This window comes from Protopterus annectens, chromosome 5.part0 (assembly GCF_019279795.1).
Source record: "Protopterus annectens isolate FY-2018-M chromosome 5.part0, PAN1.0, whole genome shotgun sequence".
NCBI classification, from domain to species: domain Eukaryota; kingdom Metazoa; phylum Chordata; order Ceratodontiformes; family Protopteridae; genus Protopterus; species Protopterus annectens.
The window spans coordinates 1,472,289,588-1,472,314,106 of record NC_056735.1 but is presented as its reverse complement, the minus strand read 5'-3'; the positions used below and the strand labels follow the sequence as shown (position 1 = coordinate 1,472,314,106).

Below are 24,519 nucleotides of genomic sequence, written 5' to 3'. Positions count from 1 at the left end.
CAGCTGACCTCCTTGAGCCTTGAGAAGGTTTGCCTTCAGGACTTCCATTCCTTTTCTGAGTCTTCTCTGGAGTGTCCCACTGTAGATGTTTTTATGAAGCATACGTAAAAGAGGAGGCACATCAACTCCTCTCAAGGTGGCCATAACCAAAGGCACTGACTTGATGTTCCCTCAGCTCCCACTTGAACACACCTTTTTCTGGGAGGTCCTGTAACTGTTGAGACAGAAAGGTGGGTGATCCTCTGTAGCTCCATCCCAGGAGGAGTCATTTTTTTTCTTGAGACTTTGGAGTCCAGCCCAGCTACTACTTGGGTGGTCCCATCTACTGAGGAGATGATTGATCTAATCTCAAAGTGTGCATGGAAGGAACCGGATGACATTGTACCTATACCACTCAAACCCAATAAATTCCTGGTTTTACTCAAGGATTGGAGTAAGGAACTCATCATTGATGCCATGTTAGTAGTGACCACCAAAAAAGAAGTAGCTGAAAAAAGCTCTTCTGTTCACCCCTAAACAGAGTCCAGGGTGCTTGACTGATTTGGGAGGTACATTTATGTTTCAGCAACTTTCGCATTGAGGGAGCTGAACTTCCTGGCACGCTTGACACATTTCCAGAGGGATTTGATGAAGGACTTTTCCAAATAATCTCTTTGGGTCCATTTTTGCTGAGGGCATAAACTGTGGACTCGCAGTTGGCCACCCTTCATTCCCTTTCTAACATCTCAATGTGCCTAATTTCCAGTGCGACTGAGGGCATCAAGAGCTCCAGGCACCAGCAGTACCATAAGGAGACCAGCTTGGATGTACTTGTGTGACCTCACAGATCACTTCAAGACCTCCTTTGTTAATGCCCCATAAGATGTCTTGACACTCTTCAGGCCTAAACTTTAGAGATGCTCTCCAAAAGTGGTCAAGGTGGGGAAACCCTTTCAGCTACAGTAATATGGCTCTTACCCCCCCCCCCCCGGCCTTTCTCTAGAAATCCGAAAGGAGGGAAGAAGCTGTGGTTCCATATGTCCCAAGGGATCTCTCCTGACACGTCTGAAAATACCTTTCCCTTGGGGCAAAGGAGGGAATTTTAGTGGTGGAGGCCACCACTGCGGCAAAGGTGGTCTGCATAATCGGCTTCTGGGGGTCCTTTCTCATAGGGGCCCTACCAGCACTTCTGAATGCTTGCCTGACTGCTGCATTCTGGAGATAATCAGAGAGCAATTTTCTCTGCACCTCAAGGCCTGAGCATCCATCGCAACAGACACGTGGTTGCATAAGATCATAAACAGAGACTACTCCAATTCCCTTTGTGTTTTACTCCTTCCGATTTCAAGAAAGATTCCCAAAGAAAAGCAACAGTTTTAGAGGTAAAAAGCTGCTAGACAACAAAGTCATCCATGAAATCCTGCCAAGTGAACATGGATCTGGATGTCACTAGCAATTATTTTTGGTGCTAGAGAAGGAACGGGGACCTCAGGCCAATTTTGGATGCAAGCCTTTTAAATCATTATGTCAAACAGATACATTTCTGGATGGTCATGGTGCAGTCCTTTCTCCCATTTCTGAGAAAGGACAATTGGAAGTACTTGATAAACTTTCAGGATATGTACTACCACATAAAGATGCACAGGTGCTCTAAAAGGTTTCTCAGCTTCCAGCTGGGAGCCAGTCATTTCCAGCTCAGAGCAATGCCCTTTGGTCTCACTGCAGATTCCCTGGGTGTTTAGGTGTTTGGCAGTGGTTGTAGCTCACCTCAGACTACAAAAGTTTTGAGTGTTCCAATACCTGAATGACTAGCTCATCATTGCCCCCCCCCCCCCCCCCAGGGGTCTTCTCATCCATGCAAGGATCTCCTTACTCAAACTTTGCAATGAACTAGGCATTATAGTAAACTCTGCCAAGTCCAAGTTCCATCCTGTTCAGAAGATGGTGTTGATTTGAGTGCACCTGGACATGAAATACCAAATAGCAAGACTATAAAATTCCTGGAAAAATAGCCAGGGAAATGTTATGGCTAGGCTTGTATAGGCCCTAGGGCCAATAGCCTAGTACCAGCCTATGAACCTATAATGGTGGGTAGATTAGAAACAGTTCTGTTGGTTAGAGGTAATGAGTTCCATTTTTTTGGTACTGAGTACAAGTATAGGCTTTATCCAGGGGTTTTATTTGGTCGTATTTAAAATAACAGGGTTGTTAGGTGAAGATGGCTGTTTAGAACATGTAAATGATTTCATTTCTAGCCCTCCTTTTCTTGTCTGGTTTTGTTTTATTCTGAGAAAAGTTACCCTTAACAACTTTAACTGTGAGTCTTCAGTTACAAAGGAGATACAGTACGAACAAGTCATCAACTACCTTATCTGAAGTAATATGCTGCCAGTCCATCTAGCTTTACTTTCAAAATGTGTGCAGTAATATACTAGAAATCATAATATAAAAAAGTATTATACATGAAACCAGACCACTTGATTCATGTGCTGGTACCCTGAAAAGTGCTAAAAGCATGAATTATGTGAACAAAAAGCTATACATATATTATAATCACCCTTTTACAATGAGAAATACATGCTTTTACAATGTAGACATTTTGCAGAAAGTAGTTATATAGTGTCTACTGGCTTTACATTATCTCATGCTAATTTAAATTTGAAACATACCAATTAATGGTGTATTAGTTTTTTTCCAGTATTCCAGAAAAGCACGAACAGGACCAATAAAAAATAAATCCAAGGTGGAAAACCAAGTCAAGACAGACTGCTGCTCAGAAAGTCTAATTCTTTAATACGAAACAATAAAAAACAATGAAAACACAAGCGCTTTCGCTCGGTCTGTGCCGAGCTTTATCACACAGACTGAGCAAAAGCGCTTGTGTTTTCATTGTTTTTTATTGTTTCGTATTAAAGAATTAGACTTTCTGAGCAGCAGTCTGTCTTGATTTGGTTTTCCACCTTGGATTTATTTTTTTCCAGTATTATTTAAACATCATCAAAATTTCACATCAAGTATTATAGATTCAATCTGCCCATACATGTCAAGCAGAGCGCCTCCTTGGCCCTCTTCAAAAGGAACCTTGATGATTGGAAGGAGATAGGAAATTCACCCCGGGGATCACGTCACTCACCCTGCTAGACAGGGGTCCAGGGAAGTAAATATTGTGGGAAGAAATATCCAGGGAATTGTTATGGCTAGGCTTGTATAGGCCCTAGGGCCGATAGCCTAGTACCAACCTATGAACAGAGGTGCCACTCTTCACAAATAGGCCCTAGATGTTTTTCCTGTCAGAAACCACCAACAAGACTTATTCTTCCCCTCCTAAGACCCATTGCTGCTTTAATAACCTTGGCCCCTCTTTCCACATATCCCGTGAATGCTTTTCAGTGGTACATCAGTTATCAACCCATGAACTTCCAAGTTCTTCTCAGTAACATTTGCAGAGTACACAAGCAATGGTAGCTCGAGTCCCCAAAGGTCTCCTAAGAATGTCCTTTTGCTCTGCTTTCTCCCTTAACCCATGATGGCCACAGACACCTCCTAGCTAGAGTGGGGAGGGGGCAGTGCATGGGATGAATGGTCCAAGGTACGTGGTTCCCTTCCGAGACCTGTCTTCATCTCAACATTTGGAGATGAGGGCTTCCCTCCTAATGTTGCAGGATTTTCAGGGCTCCCTCCCTCTGGGATTGATATTCGTCTACCTTGGGTACTGGATCTCGATCCAGATCTTCACTCTCCTCCATCATATTGCCTCACCTGGACATTCAAGCCCTCAGGTTGACCTTTTGTTTTTTTCTCCACTTCCAGTGATGGCTAGGCAGTCCAGGACTCTCCTCCCAGGTGTTCACATCCTTACTTCCACACAGAGACCTCGTCTCAGAAAGATTTACAGAAGCAAGTGGAAATGATTCTCAGTTTGGGTTCTAATAGAAATCTAGACATATTTTCAGCTTTCGTCAAAGCTCTTTTAGAGTTTTTGGCTTCTCTTTTTCCTTATGGGGCCAACTATTCTGTTACAGTTCAGCTAGCAGCAATTTCAAGTCCTCGTGTAGGAGGGAATCCATAGGTTCATAGGTGTGTACTAGTCTAATGTCCCTGGAGCCTTTACAAGCCTAGCCCATAGAAGTGGCCTGGCTTTGTGCCGTCAGACGTTTTCTTCTTCTGTTACCTCCCTTTAAAATATCCAATGTATTCCTCAGAGGGGTACCTTTCTTCTTGGGGATCCTGCTCCCTCTTGGGATATCACATTTCTCTTGCAAGCTAACTAGACCTCCTTTTGCATCTATGGCCCGTGTGGACCACAACGTTCTAGTTTAGAGGACTTTGTTTCTAGTGGAAGTTATTTCAGCTCTGAAAATATCAGAATTGCACACCCTTTCTTCAAACCTCCTTATTTGTTTTTTCATAAAGATAGTGACCCTACAGACTAATCCATCTTTTTTATCCCAAAGTTAGCTACAGAAACTTCACTTAATCAGTCTATCAGTTTGCCAGTCTGTTTTCCAAGTTTTACAAACAAAGGAGAGTATATGCTTCACTTTTTGTCTACTCATCGCCAACTCAGCTTTTACCTTCAACGTACAAAGAAAGTTAAACTCTCATCAGTTTTTCTTTTTCTGCATCTAAACTAGGACAAGGGGTTTCTTAAGTCACTTTATCTAGATGGTTATCTGACTGCAATTCATATGTATACAGACGAAAGGGACTGGCCTTATCCAAACCTCTCAGACTCATTCATATAGATCTGTGGCGGCTTCTACTGCTCACTTTTTAAGAGTATCCCTTGACGACATTTGTGTTTGCAGCCACATGGTCCAGTGTTCATATTTTCATTTCTCATTATAAATTGGACTTGCACTCCAGAGGTATGGCTGCTTTTGGTTCAGCCTTCCTCTGGAATATCCTTCCATGAGACCTCCCAAAAATTTAATTAACTGGCAAATTTGACCCGACTGTTGAGGAACAGATGGAAGATGCAACATCAGATACAAAAGTTAAGTACACACCATAACAACCGATCTTTGTTGTCTGCTTCTGTGCTTCCTCAACTTCCTCCCCTACTCCACCCCATTCCCTTTTGGTTTCTTTGTCCCTAGTAGAACTGTACTGATTCTTTTTTCCTGATCTTGGTCATGTGCTCTTCAAGCTCCAGAGCAGGTAATGAGTTAACATATTATAACCTTTGGTTTGTCCTTGAGTAGGCAGTTTTTGTCCATTGCATAAAGTTTGGACAAACTTGAACTCTGGTAACTACATGGATAAGAGTGTATTATGGGTAAGGGGAAGATCCTGAGCTTTGGATCCAAAGTCTAGAGTGGCCAGAGTAATCTCTGAGTCTGATACGAATACCCAACTAGTGTGGAAGGCAAAAGCAGACAACACAGCTCTATTGATGTCCAACCAGGTATCAACTAATTCAAGGAAGGGACTACTTACTCCTTCTGTGCGCTTGTCTGGGGATATCAAGAATTATCGCAAGACAAGCAGAAGAACCAACCAACAAAGCTGTCTGGCATATAATACTTTATTTATAAGCACTTCCAGGCTGGGTGCTATTTATCAGATCCTAAAACAAACAGAAAAGCACAGATTCAGATACTCTCAAAGATTACAAAAGCAACAAATCAGAGTTAACTGTTTTTTGGATGTTTTAATTGACTTTTATCAAGAAACAATTTAAAACAATTAAAATTAATGCATCAGTCTCTTAGCTTTTAAAACTGGTTTTAAAGGGACCATATAATTAAGACCATATGATCATACTGCGGCAGGGCTAGCCACCTGGCAATATAAACCTTGGCTCGAGATGATTGTCACTGTTGAAGTGACACCCCGACCCCTTGTGCAAAATGGGAAAAGGGGTTGCGGATGGATGGATCAGCAGTAGTTCAGCAGCAGAAGCTGTGGCAGGGGTCACATTCACCAGGTGATAACTTCCTGGTTTATCTGCTGATTTTGATTTGCTGTTCCCCAAAAATGGGCTGACAACTCGCAGAGACCTTGCCTTACTCTCCCACTAGAGGTAGTCTGGGATCACCCCCCCCCCCCTTTGTTGGTTTGGATGGCTAGTGAGTGGGGCCAAGTAGGTGTGCATGATTATAGGTGGTTAATAGGTTTTCAGCCCAAAAAACATTTTAAGCATTACCAAGCTTACCCAAAATTTAAAAAAAATATATTGCTGACATGTCTATACGTTGAGGAATTGTATGGTTACAATGTACAGTTGTGTGCACATCTGTGTTGTATAGGTGAGTAGTATTTTATCCATAGCCTGCATAATCTTATTTCTTTCTTATCTCAGGCTGCAGCCACTCCCCCTGCCAGACATACCTACTCTAAATTTCTGTAGGTAGCCCATCACTCCCCAGGGATTTACCTACTGCTTTTTGTTTCATACATAGTTCAGTTTTTTTCTTCTGTTATGGGCCTAGCAACACTATTTGCCTTGGGTCTATATTAAATTATTGAAACTCCCGTGAACGAATGGCATTCCATCGAACACGTTGTTCATTGATTTCTGCTGTTGTAGGGGGCTGCACCCCCCCCCCCGCTAATTATATATACCAACTCCAAGATTGCACTACAGTGAGGAAAGGGGAAATTTCCCGATCCTCCCTGTATCACAGTCTCACTATGAATAGTCTGGTGAACGGCATGTTCGATGCAAGAGCACCGAAAATGCCGTCCGCTGAACAGTCTTTTCTTTAATTTAGTAGGGACCCATTTGCCTCTGGGGTACTTTTCCGTTATCGGGGCAACACATTAAATGCGGTCGCTGAGCTCGAATCCACTGTCTTGTCAAGTCTTTTTGGTCTTGCGTAAAATTTAGAATTGACATCTCCTTTTTTAAATGTTATCCAGTAAAATATTTTATACGCACCTGGTTTAGAGTAAGACCTGACAAGACACAGGATTCGGAGCTCAGCAACCTTATAAAATGTTGCTCCGATAACAGCAAAGTACAAAAAAGGGAATTTCTCCATAATTTAAACACTGTGCAGCCCCTTACAACTACACTTGTACATACATCCTCCAAAAACACAATTTCCTTACGTACAGTTATCTGGCTTCTGGCAGCTGTGAAGCATTTTTTTTTTCTGTAAGTGGCAAGTACTGCTTTAAAAGGGTTTCCCTGACAACGGAAATAACCATTGTTAGGAAGTACAGATGATGTACAGGAGTTAAAGTAGTGATTATGTACCTGATATAATATATCAGTGTCTTACTGAGGTTCTGCTTTCCCAAGTAGTTTCAGTAGCTTGTTTTTTTTTTTCTCATTTGATTTGTCCAGCTGCTACATAAGCGGGAAACAGTTTAAATGCAGTTGCTGAGCTCCGAGTCCAGTGTCTTGTCAAGGCTTTTTGGTCTTAATCTAACCAGGTGCGAGTACATTTTAGAAGTGACATCTCATTTTTTAAACAGTATCCAGTAACATATTTTACACACACCTGGTTAGATTAAGACACAAAAGGACATGACAAGACACTGGATTCTGAGCTTAGCAACTGCGTTTAAAGTGTTGCCCCGATAACGAAAAAGTACCAATTACCAACAAAAAAAGTACCAAGTATTTGCAATTCTAGCATGAATGCCTCCAGTTGTTCTAGTCATCCTCTTCTTGACATGAGTATAATTTCTTATAATAGTGCCTAAATACTTCCCCTACTTGCTCAGGGTTATTCACTAACCAAACAGTTCTCATATCTCTAATTTTAAGGTTAGCCTCTACAATTTCTGCTGGCGTAACCGAGAGGGTAATAATTTTTGTAATTGCAGTGTAATTCCCAAAGTATCAAAGCTTTTTTGCTCTTTTATCCCTTTATGACTTCCTCCTCATAATATGTTTTCCAGTTTTGACTTAATCAATTTAGTTCCTCCCTCTGTTCACTACTTCTCCTGTCTCCCAACTGCTACAGTTCTTGCATATTTTTTTTTTCAGATTTCTAATCTGCCACCTCCGTTTCTCATACCATTCTTCATTTTTCTGCTCTTTGAAGTATGGTCACAACTTTTGTTTCCCAGCCACTAATGCTCTGTTGTCAACCCCCCTACTGCCGCTGCTCCCTTCCTTTTTGCAGTATTTCCAGCAGTTATTCTTTTAACTTGGCCAATTTAGTTGGACTGTTCCACCACATATTGCTTACTGTCCAGTATTGTATTAACTTAGTGCAGGGGATGATATTTTAAATTCCACTGGGCAAGGGCAGACATTATCCTTGGGAGTGTCTCTAGATGTTCTGCTAAGTAATCATGCTCTGCAGAGGTAATCATTTTTATATGATCATATATAGCTTTATAGATAATCATCTATTGACCCTCACTCAACATGGATTTAGACCTGGACACAGCACCACCAGTACCTTTTCTCTCATTTCTCGATATCAACCATGCTCGAGACTTGGCCAATATTGTATCTACCCTTTTACTAGACTTATCTAAAGCATTCAGCACCATTTCCCATCACTTACTTCTTTCCCAACTCTCTCTTCTCAACCTGTCCTCCTCTTCCATCAGTTGGTTTTCCAGTTGCCTCTCAGACAACAGGCCATCAAGTGGAAAAATTGTATCTCTTCCTACCCTCATACTCCAGCAGGCATACCCCAGGGCTCTATCCTGGGTCCCTTACTATTTAATATTTTTATCAATAACTTCCGTCATTGTATCCTGAATGTCAAACTTGTCCAGTACACAGATGACTCTACCATCATCTGCTCTGCCGAATCTCTCTCCAGACTCCTCCAAGTAACTCGGTATGCCTTCACCAGCACTGAGATTTGGTTGTTGAACGATCATCTAGCTCTCAATGCATCCAAAATTAAAATAATGTTATGTACTCCATCAAAAAACACTAAAATTGACAAGAACTCTTTGATAGTTAGCCAAAACAAGATTCCCATTGAAAGTCTCCCATACTAAGCTATTTGGCGTCCTTATTGATCAGACACTTAGTTTGACATTCACCTACAAACTAACATCAAAGAAAACTCAGCAGAAGCACAGAATGCTGTTTCAGCACAATCGTTGCCTCACCCCTTTTACTAAGCGTACCCTTGCTGTCACTTACCTCCGTCCCTCTCTCATGTGTGGAGCCCCTGTCCTTACTAACCTACAATCTTCTCTAAAAGCAAAACTTGAGTATTGCTACAATAAAATCTCTACATTTGCTACCAGCTACAAGTCCTCTTCACAAAACTGTGATGTCCTACACTCCTTGAATTGGCTGGAACTTCCCAACTATCTCTTTTACATTCAACTTTCTACTGTCCACAAACTCATCTTCAAGCCCTCTATCTGCCCCTCCCTCTCCTCTATCTTTACCCTACATCTTCCTGACAAATCACTCTGATCCAAAAATCAGAATGTCCTTGAAGTGTACAAACCCACACTTAGTCCAGGGCAACTTTTATTGTCATTCTCCTTAACACACAAATGGAACTCACTTCCACCCCATATTTGAACTACCCAGAACCACTCTAGTTTTAAGACTTTGCTTCATTCCTACCTCTCTTCTAACTGGGAGTGTTCCTGCACTCACCCTTCCTAACTTTTGTCTACTTGACTCCTACTTCCTTCTAGGCTTTTCACAAATTCAACCCAACACTTGCTATATGATTTATCTTACAGTATAGGCATTTGCATACCTTGACCTACAGAATGCTTATTTATTCCATGTATTCCCAGAATGCTTTGTTATGGCATATACCACAAAATGCTTTGTTATTATTACTTTGTCAGTCTGTTTCTGTTACTTTTAAGTCATGCAATATTTTGTTAGTTTTTATTAGTTTTTAACTATTGTAATATTGTATGTGGAGATGTTCTTCGTGTTTCACTGTTGCAGTCATCATATTTGGGTTATCTGCTTGCAGGAGCCCTCAGTTGGCCTGATTAACAAAGTCTTGGGTCCTGCGTCGGTTGCTGTCCCTTCTTCCGTGACATCAGGGGTATAAAACATGCAGCTGACGCCATTACATCAGCCTTTCTTGCCGTGCGGTGCCCGAAGCAGAAGCAGTTCGCAAATGCCAGTCGGCAAACTCCTAAAATTTTCATTTTCGAGTTTCAGAACCGAAGTCTTCAACTAAAAGCTAAGTACCCCATTGGGGAAACTTTTTCTTGCACTAAACCAATGTCAGTTTAAGTAAATAATTGCATTACTTGTGGAAAGCAAATACCTCATAAAGATTTTAATTCGTACTGCATTCCTTGCCCAGGCCCTGACCACGAATTACCTCACTGTCGGTTTTGTGCCTTATTTAAACCACGAACTATCCGTCGTCGGTATATTTTCGCTTCTAAATATTTTGGTGCTCGGTTCAATTATCCTGATATGTCTTTGGTAAGACATCCGACTACCGACATTCTGAAAAAACACAAAGATAAAGACAGTGACAGGCCGCCTGGGTCCAAAGCTGCCGACAACGATTCTCCTAAGCCAGTCGCCAGTTCGCCGGTACTCGGTGAGGAGCTTTTGCAGCCCCTGATACCTGCTACTTCAGATTCGCAGGCCTCTACTGAGACCTATTCAGAGTCCGGTATGCCACGAGATGCTTCAACTGTGAACCTGCGGATGTCTCTACCTTGGATGGGTCTGGAGCCGCTGTGCAGGTACCGGCTTCTGAGGGTGCATTCAGGCCTACTGACTTGTGTATTAAACTAACGCCATCTTCTTCTTCAAGGCCTAAAACTCGAACTATGCCTAGAAAACTGATGCCCAGACTGCATGGTCAGGCCTCTATGCCTAAAAAATAAATGATAAGAATGGCTGAAGACCTTATTACAGCCTTCCCCCTGTAAGAGACCTAAGACTGAGTTTACTTCTGACCAGGATTCTGAATTTTCTGTTTCCTCTGATGACCAGGATTTACCCTTGCCTACCTATGAGGATTCTGATGCTGAGGACTCTATTCCCTCTCCTTCTCCCCCAGAGGATTTCTCTTTTGGTGAAACCTTGCATACTCTCAGGGAGCATTTTCGTTGGGAAAGTCAGGATTTCTCTGATTCTAAAAAGAGGCTTAGGGATTTCTTACTACTGCCCCAGCACAGGCCTGTAGCCATACTTCCTGTACTAGACATTGTTGATGCTGCCTTTTCGGAATCTAGCTTGGCCCCTGACTCTACCTCCTGCTCCCAGAAAACCTGATAGATATTACAGTGTCCCTGACTCACAAGTTCCTTTTTAAAAATCCTACTGCGGATCCTGAGACCATTTCCCAGGGACCCAAGGGCATTAAAGCTACTGCTGCCAAAAATCCTACTCCCTCTGATAGAGACTGCAGGATGCTGGATAGATGGGGTAAGAAGGTACACACTTCTGCAACTTTGGTCATTAGGGCCTTAAACTGTCAGTTTCATATGTTAAAGTATTAGCAGTATATTATTGGATTGCTTAAACAGAAAATTATGTTGATTCCTGATTGTGCTGAAAGTAAGGATTTACAGGATTTACGGCATTCAGCTGAACAAGTTGGTAAACATACTTTGCAATGTGGTTTTGATTCACTAGAGGCATCTTGCAGGACTGCTGTAACTGGGTCTGTACTTAGAAGGCATGCTTGGCTTAAGGAGCAGTCCTTGCCAGATCATGTTAAAGCAAAATTACTGGATGCTCCCTTAAACCAGGACCGCCTGTTTGGCAACAAGGCAGAAGTTGTTCTTAAAAAGATGGAGGAAAAAGCTAAATCTATGCAAGATTTTTTTCCAAGTACAACCTCCAAGGTTTAGTAGGCATTGGCCTTCCAAGAATTGGTCCTTTCCTGCTTCTTCCAGACCATCAGTCCAAACCCAGATCCAGCAGAGCTCCCAGGCTTCAGTCCCAGGGTACACACAGGACTAAGCAGTGGGGGGCCTCCACTTCCAAATCTGGGAGGAGTAATAACCCCCCTCCCCATGGTAAACTGTCGCAATGACTTCTTTTTAAAACTTCCAAGCACTTCTCAACTGACTGCCCCTTTGGGGGGAAAGATTGCTCTTCATGCAAAGAACTGGGAACTCATTATCCAGGACAAATGAGTTTTAAATGTAGTGTCCCAGGGATACAGATTTCACTTCCACACGTTACCAACACCAAGCGGGTGGCCAGATCTACCCCCGAATCAGTGGGCAGAGGCCCAAAAGCAAGTACTTTCTCTCTTAAGCATGGGGCTATTCAATTGGTACCAGAAGAGGAAAAGGGACAAGGTTTCTACTCAAGACTTTTCCTGGTACCCAGAAAAGACAGTTCATGGCATCCTATCCCGGACCTGTCTACTCTAAACACCTTTTTTTGGTGATTCCAAAATTCAAGATGCTGACTCTTCACCAGTTGCTCCCTATGTTAGGCAAAGACGCCTGGTTGGCAACACTAGATTTAAAGGAAGCATACCTGCACATCCCAATCAGGGAATCTTGCAGAAGATACCTATGCTTCAAAGCAGGCTACACTCACTATCTGTTCTCTGCACTGCCCTTTGGCTTATCTGCTGCGCCCAGGGTATTCACAAAGTGCCTAGCTCCAGTCATTGCATTTTGCAGGCAAAGAAATATTAAATATACCCATAACCTGGACGATTGTCTGATTCAGGCAGAAAGTCAGGACATACTTTTGAATCATCTGGCGTTTGTACAAAAGGTGCTAACTTGTCTGGGGTACACCATAAACAAAAAGAAATCACACCTGGTACCCTGTCAACAAATTATATTCCTGGGAGCAAGCTTGAATACAACTTCCCAGATGGCTTTCCTCATGCCAGAGAAACAAATTAATTTGACAATCTACTTCAAACAAGTGGCCACAAAAACCCTGCTGTCTGCAAGGCAGATACTACAAGACTTGGGATTCATGGCCTCCGGCATTCTTCTAATTCCATATGCAAGACTGCATATGAGGAAACGACAATGGTATCTAAAAAGCCTGTGGTGTCAACATTCTCAGGACATAGAAGCAATGATTTGTATCATATCTTGCCTACACCTAGAGTTCCTTTGGTGGGCAGAGGCCTGCCACCAAAACAAGGGACTACCATTCACACCACCTCCTGCCACCCAAACCCTAACCACATACTTATCAGACTATGGATGGGGGGAGGGGGGTACCTGGAAGGGAAGTGCAGTCGGGGTAAATGGAACCCAAGTCAAATGCACCTGCATGTCAAGCAAAAAGAAATGTTAGCTCTGACAACCTTCAAGGACCACATTCTTCCAGGACAATTAATGGTAAAGACAGACAACACCACTGTTATGTGGTACATAAACAAGCAGGGGGGTACACATTCTTTCCCCCTCTGCAGACTAACCATGACATTGTGGAACACAGCCCTGAGCTACCAAGTGCATCTACAAGCTCATTTCCTGCCAGGAAAACTAAATACACTGGCAGACGAACTAAGCAGAAACCTCATGGACCTACACGAGTGGAAACTGGAACCAAGGATTTTCTACATGTTGACAAGCAAATGGGGGAGCCCAGATATAGACCTGTTTGCCTCCCCCCCAGAACTATCAATTGGACAAATTTTGCACAAGGACTCCCCACAAACAAGTTTGGAAAGTGGATGCTCTGTCATTCAGCTGGAAAAACCTTTCAGTTTATGCCTTTCCTCCTCTGCCTCTGCTCTCCGAAGTACTACTAAAGATCAAGCAAGACAAACCAAGGACGATTTTAATTGCACCAGACTGGCCACGCCACCACTGGGTACCCCCTCTTGCGCAGTGTGTCACAGTTGGCCCCATGGCAGCTGCCTCAGACTCCTACCCTATTGTCTCAGCAGGAGAACCGGATTCTGCACCCTCAGCTTCAAACACTGAACCTTGCAGCCTGGCTAATTACCTAATCTCTCCTTTACCATCCCTCTCAGTAAACCAGTGATGGACATCATTTCAGAGGCAAGGAGGCCTAGTACTAGAAAATCTTATGCTGAAAAATGGAAAAGATTCTGTGCCTGTTACCAATCTCAAGGGATGAGCACAACAGTGCCCAGTTTACCTCAGATTTTACAATACTTAACTGAGATGTTTCACAAGGGCCTGCCTTTCTCCTCATGAGCCATTTCAGCTCATTATAACACAGAACCTCCCCTCTTCTCTCAGCCAGTGCTCAAGCAGTTCCTCAGAGGGTCCAAAAATTTACGACCACCCAGTTGAGCTCCAACCCCAGCCTGGGACCTTAACTTTGTATTGGAGAAACTCATTCCTCCTCCTTTCGAGCCAGCTGCTACTGCAGACTTAAAATTCCTTTCTTGGAAAACAGCTTTCATTTTAGCGATCACTTCAGCAAGAAGGGTATCTGAATTACAGGCCCTTATGGCAGTGGAGCCTTTCATCATCTTTCATGCGGACAGGGTGCCCCTCAGGACCAACTCCACCTTCATGCCCAAGTTGGTATCCAGTGTGGCCCTTAATCAGTCCATTCATTTGCTAACCTTTTTTCCTAATCCACAGAACAAAGGGGAACGGATACTGCACTCCTTTGATGTGCATAGACAACTTAGATTCTACTTGGACAGGACTAAACCTCAAAGGAAATCTGAACAACTGCTGGTGGTGTTTGCTGCATGGGCAGAGGGGAAGGCTATTTCAAAGCAAACCCTTTCCAAATGGATAGGCCATTGCATTCATTTCTGCTACAAGCACCATGGAAAACCTATCCCACAGGGGATCAGACCTCACTCAACTAGGGCTGCATCTACCTCTGCAGCCTTTCTCAGAGGCGTCCTTACCAGGGACAATCCTAGAAGCTGCTACATGGAGTTCTGTACATATTTTCACTAAGCATTTCCATCTGCCAATTTTCTCTAAATCCAGAGCTGGCTTTACCACTGCAGTCTTGCAGGGCCATATTAGCTGGTCCTAAGGTTATCTGAATTCCTCCTCTCATCCTTATTTTTGGAATCTACCTAAATGTGATGACAGCAACAGTAAAACATGAAGAACGTAGTACAGTTGTGTGCACTTTCCATAAATGTAGATGTTTGGGTGTATTCACTGTTGCAGTCTTGGTTACCCTCCCTCCAGCCCCCTTACTTCTTTTGACTATACCTCTACGTTTCTTTACTATGCTGAAAAGCTTTTTGGTGTATTTGCTTTTTTGTTGGAGGTATAACCTTATATATTTATAGATTTAATTGCTTCCCATTAGGGGGGCACCAGACATCTGGGGCAAGAAAAACTGATGTAATGGTGTCGGCTGCATGTTTCATACCCCTGATGATCTGACGTCATGGAAGAAGGGACAGCAACCGATGCAGGACCCTAGACTTTGTTAATCAGGCCAACTGAGGGTTACTGTAAGCAGATAACCCAAATGTGATAACTGCAACAGTGAATGCACTCGAACATCTACATTTATGGTAAGTGTACACAACTGTACTTTCCTTGTACCATCAGCTCTCCAAGTAATTTCAAACTCTGAAGTGGCTCTGTTTTTCTATTGAATCAGTTAATCATAGTCTACCTGCTTCCATCTTCCTGTGATGAGTCTTGTTTATCTTCACGGTTTTGTTGGTTGCAATCTCTCATCCTTTTAATCTGCTGGTCTGCTGCATTTTGCCTGGCTTCCACTGGAATACCAGGAATGGTTTTATTGTGGTACTGGTTTGTAGCTGCTGCTTCTTCAGGCATATTCTGCCAGCCTGGTGGTGGTCGTTTCCATTATTCTTTTGCTGCTAAAGTAATACTCGGAACCTTTTTAACTCTGCATGTGCTGCCTCTGGATCCAGTTATGACTTTATCCCCTGGAGAAAGAACCTCTTTAGTATGGTAGGGTCGAGCATCTTAAACCTCAGATTTAGTCATCAGCAGTTCTTAAACAGTGAGGTGAACTGGTTTTGCTTCAGCCTTGTTCTTGGTAAACGACCATCATTTATTAAGATTCCGTCCATAGGACATTCTTTTTTTCCATAAATGACTAAGAAGTTCCTCTGTAATTGGTAGTTTTGTACCTTTATTACAGTTGGACAGAGGAATCTGTACTGCGATCTGCTTGCCATAGCCACCCAATGGGCTCTGTCAATCAGTGTCTTTTCTGGTTGCATGACAGTCCAGTCACTGAACAAATTAACTCTAAAGGTTCGACAGTCACTCCCTTTTATCTTTTCAGCTACATTTGCAGTCCTCAAATTTTCCCTTCTGTCATGGTCCTCCAACTGCAAAAGTTTATTTTCCAACTCTGTTTTTGCTGCTGTGCTTTTATCTCATCTGATTGCCCTGGACGAGCTGGTTCCATTTCATCAACCTTTTTACCCCCAGTTTTTAAACATCTTTATTGAAATTATCACTTGAGACGCTGGTAAACGTACATTTATATAAAAGAAAACAAACCATGTTTACTTATTTACAGCTCCAATTCAGACCAATTTTTTTTCATAAACCTTTCAGTACTTGCTTTTATACATTTGTCATCTGTCCAAAATTGCATAAATAGCTCTCACTTCTTAAGCTTTTTATCCATTTTTCTGCAGTGTAGTAATGAGTTCCCTGTTCTGACAACTTCTGTTTTAATGTTTATCCATTTTGTGCTCCATCTCAGCCATATCTACTGTTGAACCAGTAGGTCCCTCTAGAGCAACATTCACGTTCTACCGTAACTTCAGATCCGAATCCTTATGCTTTGCTTTGCTATTTATCGTTCTTTTTCCTTTTTTTTCCTGTATTTTCTTGGACATTCAACCAGCCTGTACATTTCTGCCTGTGAAATCTTGTGTTTCCATCATATGAGGTTGTTTTTTTGTTGTACTGGAGAACACCGACCATGCAGCTTATTCACTCAGTGCCATAACTGGAAGAGTTATCCAATTTCTTTCTTTTTTTCAAACATCTTTATTGAATTCTCACTTGTGACCTAGGGAAATTTGCATTCATATAAAATTAATCAAACTACATTAACATAACAAGCATTATACTTCACTTATATTGTTATATATCATGTAACCTGAGCAACATTACATACAGTATTCAATTCCTGCCTTTTTAAAACAAGAACCATCTTTATTAAACTATTGCTTACTACATAGACAATCATGTATTTATATAAATAAAAATAAACCACATGGATACACTCCTAGTTGCAAGCATTTTACATCACTGCTAATCTATTCAGTCTTTCTCACTCAATGATTACATAGCTCATTTAAGTCCTGCTGCCTTTTAAACCTCATTCCTCCTTGTATGTATTGTTCCCACAATTCCCATTTTTCCTATGTACTTTGCTTCTACCCTTTTCTAAAGATCTCATTTCCGGTTGTTTTATATCTGTTATTATATTCGCTACTTCCAGTGTAGTTAGTTTAGGTTTTGATTTCCATTTTCTAGTAATTCCTTTTTGGCAGCTACCATTTATTAGATAGACACAGCAAGGCCTTACCATATCTGGGCATTTCCGATTCTGTATCATAACTCAGAAAAACCCTCTCCCTCATCACACCAATATGCCCACCAAGCATCTCCAACAGTGCATCCCACAGGGAATGCTTTGTCTGCTAACCCACCATACTCCCAGAAAATAGTGTTTCCAATTACATCTTTTTTCCGTTCACACCTCCAACATTTGCTGTCTGCCTGAGGAAAAATTCTGTGGAGTCTACTTGGGGTATAAAATATCTATGTAAACATTTCCAGGCAAAAATCCTAAATCTTGTAGATTTTGTTGCATATTTGGGCTATATGACTTGTGTGTGTGTGTGTATGTATGTATGTATATATATATATATATATATATATATATATATATATATATATATATATATATATATATATATATATATATATATATATATATATATACATACACACTCTCATTGTTTCTTTGTGAATTGCTTATCTAATCTCTCTTTCCAATTCTTTCTAACCTCCTCTGATTGAGTCTTATAGTTATCATGCAATATTTTATGTGCTGTACTAATTATTCCTTTTCTTAATGGCAGCTTCTCTTCCCGATTCTATTAAAAACTCTGCCAGTGCTGGCCTTTCGTTTAGGATCCCCTATTTCTTTCTCTTCGCCTATACTCCAATATCAATCCCTGATAGGGAAGGCAATCTCTAACCTGCAGTCCAAATAAATTCTTGGCGTCTTCCCTTTCTGTCATCTTTCCCTCTCTAGTTATTTGCTTCCAAAACCTTTGTTCCTTTGCAGTTTTCTCCAGTAAATTCCAGCCCCCACTTGCCTATTGTCTGTATCCCTAATTGCAGTCATCCCTATTGGTAGAATCTCCTTTTTCCATTCCCGTGTTGGTTTAGTTCTTAGAATACTTTCTGCTACTTTATGGATATAATATTCTGTGTTATTATAGTATTCTCCTTAAAGGCCTGCATCCAAAATCCCAGTCTCCTTGTTTCTTGAGCTCCCCCCCTGATGTTCTTCGTGTTTCACTGTTGCAGTCATCACATTTGATTTATCTGCCTGCAGGTAGCCCTCAGCCAGCCTGAATACCAGAGTCTTGGATTCCTGCGTCGGATGCTGTCTCTTCTTCTGTGACGTCAGGTCATCAGGGGTATGAAACATGCAGCCGATACCATTATATCAGTCTTTCTTGCCGTGCAGTGCCCGAAGCAGAAGCAGTCCGCAAGTGCCGGTTGGCCGACTCCTGAAATTTTCATTTTCGAGTTTCAGAACCGAAGTCTTCAAAAAAGATAAGTACCTCGTTGGGGATCTTTATTCCTGCTCCAACCGATATCAGTAAAAGTTAACAATTGTCTTAACTGTGGAAAGCAAATACCTCGTAAAGATTTTCATTCGTACTGCATCCCTTGCTTAGGCCCAGACCACGGCATCCCTCGCTGTCGGTTTTGTGCCTTGTTCAACCTCCGAACTATTTGTCGTCAGGCTATCTTTGCAGCAAATTATTTTGATACTTGGTATCAGTACTCCGAAATGGCTTCGTTAAGCCATCCGACTACCAATCTTTTGAAAAAATGTAAAGATAAAGACAGAGACAGACCGCATCGGTCCAAAACTGCCGACAGCACTTCCATTAAGCTAGTCGCCAGTCCGCCGGTACTCAATGAGGTGCTTTTCCAGCCCCTGATACCCGCTACCTCAGATGCGCAGGCCTCTACTGAGGCCCATTCAGAGTCTGGTATGCCGTGAGATGCTTCTTTGACTATGGAACCTGCGGATGTCTCTACCTTGGATGGGTTTGGAGCCGCTGTGCAGACACCGGCTTCTGATGGTGTATTCAGGCCTACAGACTTGCATTTTAAATCACCGCCATCTTCTTCATCCAGGCCTAAAACTCAATACACAGCTAGAAAACCATCGTCCAAACCGCATGCTCAGGCCCATATGCCTAAAAAACAAATGCTTAGAGTGGCCGAAGACCTTATTACATTAATTAGGGGGAAGTCCGCCTTCCCCCTCCACGAGAACTAGAACTGAATTTCCTTCTGATTCTTCTGATCAGGAATCTGATATTTCTGTTCCTTCTGATGACCATTATTTGCCCTTATCTACCTATGAGGAATTCTGATGCAGAGGATTCCATTCACTCTGCTTCCCTTCCAGAAGATTTTTCTTTTGGTGAAACCTTGCACACTCTTGGGGAGCATTTCCGCTGGGAAAGCCAAGATTACTCTGACTCCAAAAGAGTCTTAGGAAATTCTTACTCCTTCCTCAACACAGACCTTTAGCTATCCCTCCTGTTCTGGACATTGTAGATGATGCTTTCTTGGAATCTAGCCTTTCCCCAGACACTTTACCTCCAGCTCCCAGAGTACCTGACTCACAAGTTCCTGTTCAAGAATCCTACTGTGGATCCAGAGACCATTTCCCAAAGACCAAAGGGCATTAAGACTACTGCTGCCAAAACTCCTACCCCTTCTGATAGAGATTCTAGAGCCCTGGACAGATGGGGTAAGAAGGTATACACTTCTGCTACTTTGGCCATTAGGGCTTTAAATTGCCAGTTTCATATGTTAAAGTACCAGCAGCATATTATGGGACTACTTAAACAGAAAATGATGTTGATTCCTGAATGTGCTGAGCACAAAGAATTACAGGATTTAATGCATTCTGTAGAACAAGTTGGTAAGCATACTTTGCAATGTGGGTTTGACGCTTTAGAAGCATCTTGCAGGGCTGCTGTCACTGGGTCTGTACTTAGAAAGCATGCTTGGCTTAAGGAGCAAAACTTGCCAGATCATGTTAAAGCTAAATTACTGGATGCTCCCTTAAACCAAGACCACCTGTTTGACAACAAAGCAGAAGTCCTCGGAAGGATGGAGGAAAAAGCTAAATCTATCCAAACTGTTAAAAATTTCATACAGGTACAGCCTCCAAGATTTAGTAGACATTAGCCTTCTAAGAACTGGTCCTTTCCAGTCTCTTCCAGGCCTTCAGTCCAAACCCAGGAAAAGCAGACCGCACAGATCCCACTTCCAAAGCAAGGAGTAGTAAGCCACCCCCTACGGAAAAATGGCGCAATGATTTACCCTTAGCCCTTCCAAGCCCTGCTCAACTGCCTGCTCCCTTAGGAGGAAAATTGCCCTGCATGTAAAAACCTGGGAATTCATTACCCAGCACAAATGGGTTTTAAAAATAGTTTCCCAAGGATACAGATTCCATTTTCACACCCTACCAAACCCAAACGGTTAGCCAGACCTACCCCAAAATCAGTGGGCCGAGGCCCAACAGCCGGTTCTCTCTCTTCTAAGTATCGGGGCTATTCAACCTGTGCCAGCAGAAGAAAGGGGACAAGAGTTTTATTCAAGACTTTTCCTGGTACCCAGAAAAGACAGCTCCTGGCGTCCTATCCCGGACCTCTCTATTCTAAATACCTTCCTGGTAATCCCAAAATTCAAAATGCTAACACTTCAACAGCTGCTTCCTATGCTAGGCAAAGATGCCTGGTTGGTAAGCTTAGACTTAAATGAAGCTTATCTGCACATTCCAGTAAGGGAATCTTGCAGGAAATAGTGCTATCAGTTCTCTGCACTTCCCTTTGGCTTATCTACTGCGCCCAGGGTATTCACAAAGTGTCTAGCTCCAGCCATTGCATTTTGCAGGCAGAGAAATATTCAAATATACCCATACTTGGACGATTGTCTGATTCAGGCAGAAAGCCAGGACTTGCTATTATAACATCTGGCATTCGTAAAGAAACTTCTAACCTCACTGGGGTACACCATAAACGATAAGAAATCTCACCTAGTACCCTGCCAACAGTTTGCAAGCTTGAACACAACTTCCCAGATGGCTTTCCTCATGCCAGAGAAACAAGTTTATTTGACAACCTACTTCAAACTTTTGGCCACAAAGCCCCAGCTATCTGCAAGGAAAATTCTGCAAGCCCTGGGGTTCATGGCCTCTTGCATTCTACTAATTCCATATGCAAGACTGCATATGAGGAAACTACAGTGGTATCTAAAAAGCCTATGGAGTCAACATTCTCAGGACCCGGAATCAATGATTCCTATCATTCCTTGTATAAAGACAGAGTTCCTTTGGTAGGCAGAGGCCAGCTACCACAACAAGGGGCTCCCTTCACTCTACCCCCTGTCACCCAAACCCTAACAACAGACGCATCAGACTATGCATGGGGGCTCACTTGGCAGGGCAGTGCATTCAAGGTAAATGGAACCAGGGACAGAGGCACTTGCATATTAACCAAAAAGAAATGTTAGTTGTACAGAATTCCCTGACAGCCTTCAAAGACCGCAACCTTCCAGAGCAATTATTGGTAAAGACAGACAACACCACTGTTATGTGGTACATAAACAAGCAGGGGGGGAACCCACTTGTACCCTCTCTGCAGACTAGCCATGGCTCTGTGGAACACAGCCTTGAGCTTCCAAGTGCACCTACAAGCTCAGTTCTGCCAGGCAAGCTAAATTCACTGGCAGACGACCTAATCAGAAATCTCTTGGACCCACACGAATGGAAACTGGAACCAAAAATATTCAACCTCTTGAACAAAAGAGGGACTCCAGAGGTAGACCTGTTTGCCTCCCCCCCAGAACTACCAGTTGGACAAATTCTGCACAAGGACTTCCCACAGTCAAGCTTAGAAAGTGGATGCCCTATCCTTTACCTGGGAAAGCCTCTCGGTTTATGCCTTTCCCCCTCTGCCTCTCCCCTCAAAGGTTCTGCTAAAGACAAACAGGGCAAGCCAAGGACAATACTGATTGCACCAGACTGGCCATGCCAGCACTGGTACCCCCTCTTGTGCAGTATGACACTGCTGGAGCCATGGCACCTGCCTCAGACCCCTTCCCTGCTGTCCCAGCAGGCGGGCCAGATTCTGCACCCTCAGCTTCAAACCCTGAACCTTGTAGCCTGGCTAATTCCTTGAGCTCTCCAATAGCATCCCTCAGTAAGCAGGTGCTAGATGTTATTCTGGAGGCAAGGAGGCCTAATACTAGAAAATCCTATGCTGAAAATTGGAAAAGATACTGTTCTTGGAGCCAGACTCGGGGGGGATGGGCACAACGGTGCCCAGCTTACCTCATATTCTTCAGTACTTAACAGAAATGCTCCACAAGGGCCTATCCTTCTCGTCAATTGAAATTCTTGCCTCTGCCATTTCAGTACATTATAATACTGAGCCACCCCTCTTCTCTCATCCCCTGCTAAAGCAATTCTGTAGAGGGGCCAAAAACTTAAGACCCCCAAGGAGAGCCCCTACTCCAGCCTGGGACCTTAACTTTGTATTGGAAAAGCTCACTCTCCCTCCCTTTGAGCCAGCTGCAACTGCAGAGTTGAAATTCCTTTCTTGGAAAACACCTTTCCTTCTAGCCATCACTTCAGCAAGAAGAGTGTCTGAATTACAGGCCTTCATAGCAGTGGAACCCTTCATTATCTTCCATGCAGACAGGGTTTCCCTCGGGACCAATCCTTCCTTTATGCCCAAGGTGGTGTCTAGTGTGGCCCTAAATCAGTCCATTCATCTGCCTACCTTTTTCCCTAATCCACAAAACAAAGGAGAACAAATACTGCACTCTTTGGACGTGGACATACAACTTAAGATTTTATTTGGACAGAACTAAGCCTCTCAGAAAATCTGAACAGCTGCTAGTTGGCTTTGCTGCAGGAGCAGAGGGGAAGGCCATTTCAAAGCAAACCATTTCTAAATGGATAGCCCATTGCATTCATTTCTGCTACAAGCACCATGGAAAACCTACACCACAAGGGATACGATCACATTCCACCAGGGCTGCATCTACCTCTGCAGCATTTCTCAGAGGAGTCCCTACCTCATAAAGATTGCACCTAGAAGCTGCTACCTGGAGCTCTGTACATACCTTCACCAAGCATTACCACATGCCTATTTTTTTTAAATCCAGAGCTGGTTTTGCCACTGCAGTCTTGCAGGGCTTAATAGCTGGCCCTAATGCGCTCTAATTTTCTCCTCCCTTCCTTAGCTTTGAGAATCAACTCAAATGTGATGACTGCAACAGTGAAACACGAAGAACATAGTACAGTTGTTTACACTTACCATAAATGTAGATGTTCGAGTGTATTCACTGTTGCAGTCCTGGTTACCCTCCCTCCAGCTCCCTGACTTCTCTTGGCTCTACCTTTCCTTCTTGTTTAGTGTATTTAAGTTTTGTGGTGTATTTGCTTTTTGATGGAGGTGTACCATAATACATAATTGCTTCCCATTAAGGGGGCACCTGTCATCTGGGGCAAGAAAAACTGATGTAATGGCGTTGGCTGCATGTTTTATACCCCTGACGACCTGACGTCATGGAAGAAGAGACAGCATCCGATGCAGGAATTCAAGACCTCTGGTATTCAGGCCAGCTGAGCGCTACTTTCAGGCAGATAACCCACATGTGATGACTGCAACAGTGAATACACTCGAACATCTACATTTATGGTAAGTGTACACAACTGTACTTTTCATCATCATCCCTTTCCACTTTGAATTAGTTTTCTGTTTGTGCTACATATAGGAGTCTTTTCTGTGTAGCTCTGAAGTACCCCTTCAGATTTGGGTAGTCATACCTCTCAACCTCTCAATGCAAGAAATCTGGACAAAGCCAGAAAAATGGGGGGGCAAAGCCCCCGAACTAGGGACAGAACTTAAATATTGCTCCTATAAACTTAGAAATTTGCTAGAATAACATATTTTGCATAATCGTATATTTTCTGAAGGATATAAAGTCTGAAACTCATGTCTGTCATTATTTAGTGACTCAATTTTCAATGATTTTCTAGATAACCACAACTTTTATGAGGAATAGACCAAAAATATGAGGCAAAAGTCTGGACATTCTGGGAAAATGTGAACAGTTGAGAGGTATGTGGGTAGTCCCCATCTGGCTTGTTCTACTGGAAAAATGAGCTTATCCCAGTTGACTCTTGCTGTCTTCCCCTCCTAGATAAAGTCCTTCAGCCCTTTATTAATTGCTATCCACAACTTCTCCTCTGGTTGATAAAAATATGCCAGACGTGTGTACAAGATTAAAGGGACTAAAACATTTTAACTGCTTGTATTTTAATATCCATATAGTAAAGCTTCCATTTTCTCAGTTTTTGTATTGTCTTTTGTTTAGTCTCTTCCACATATCCTTAGTTGCCACACTAGAATAATGTTTAATCTGTACTCCTAAATACTTCATTTTTTCATG

The 24,519-nt window shown here is 42.6% G+C and overlaps 1 protein-coding gene across 1 annotated transcript in view; it reads left to right on the top strand.

The window, feature by feature from the left end:
* Positions 1–24,519, top strand: part of LOC122802388 (serine/threonine-protein kinase 24) — a 1,288,879-nt gene that overhangs the window by 213,954 nt on the left and 1,050,406 nt on the right. The gene's annotated exons all lie outside the window — the stretch shown is intronic.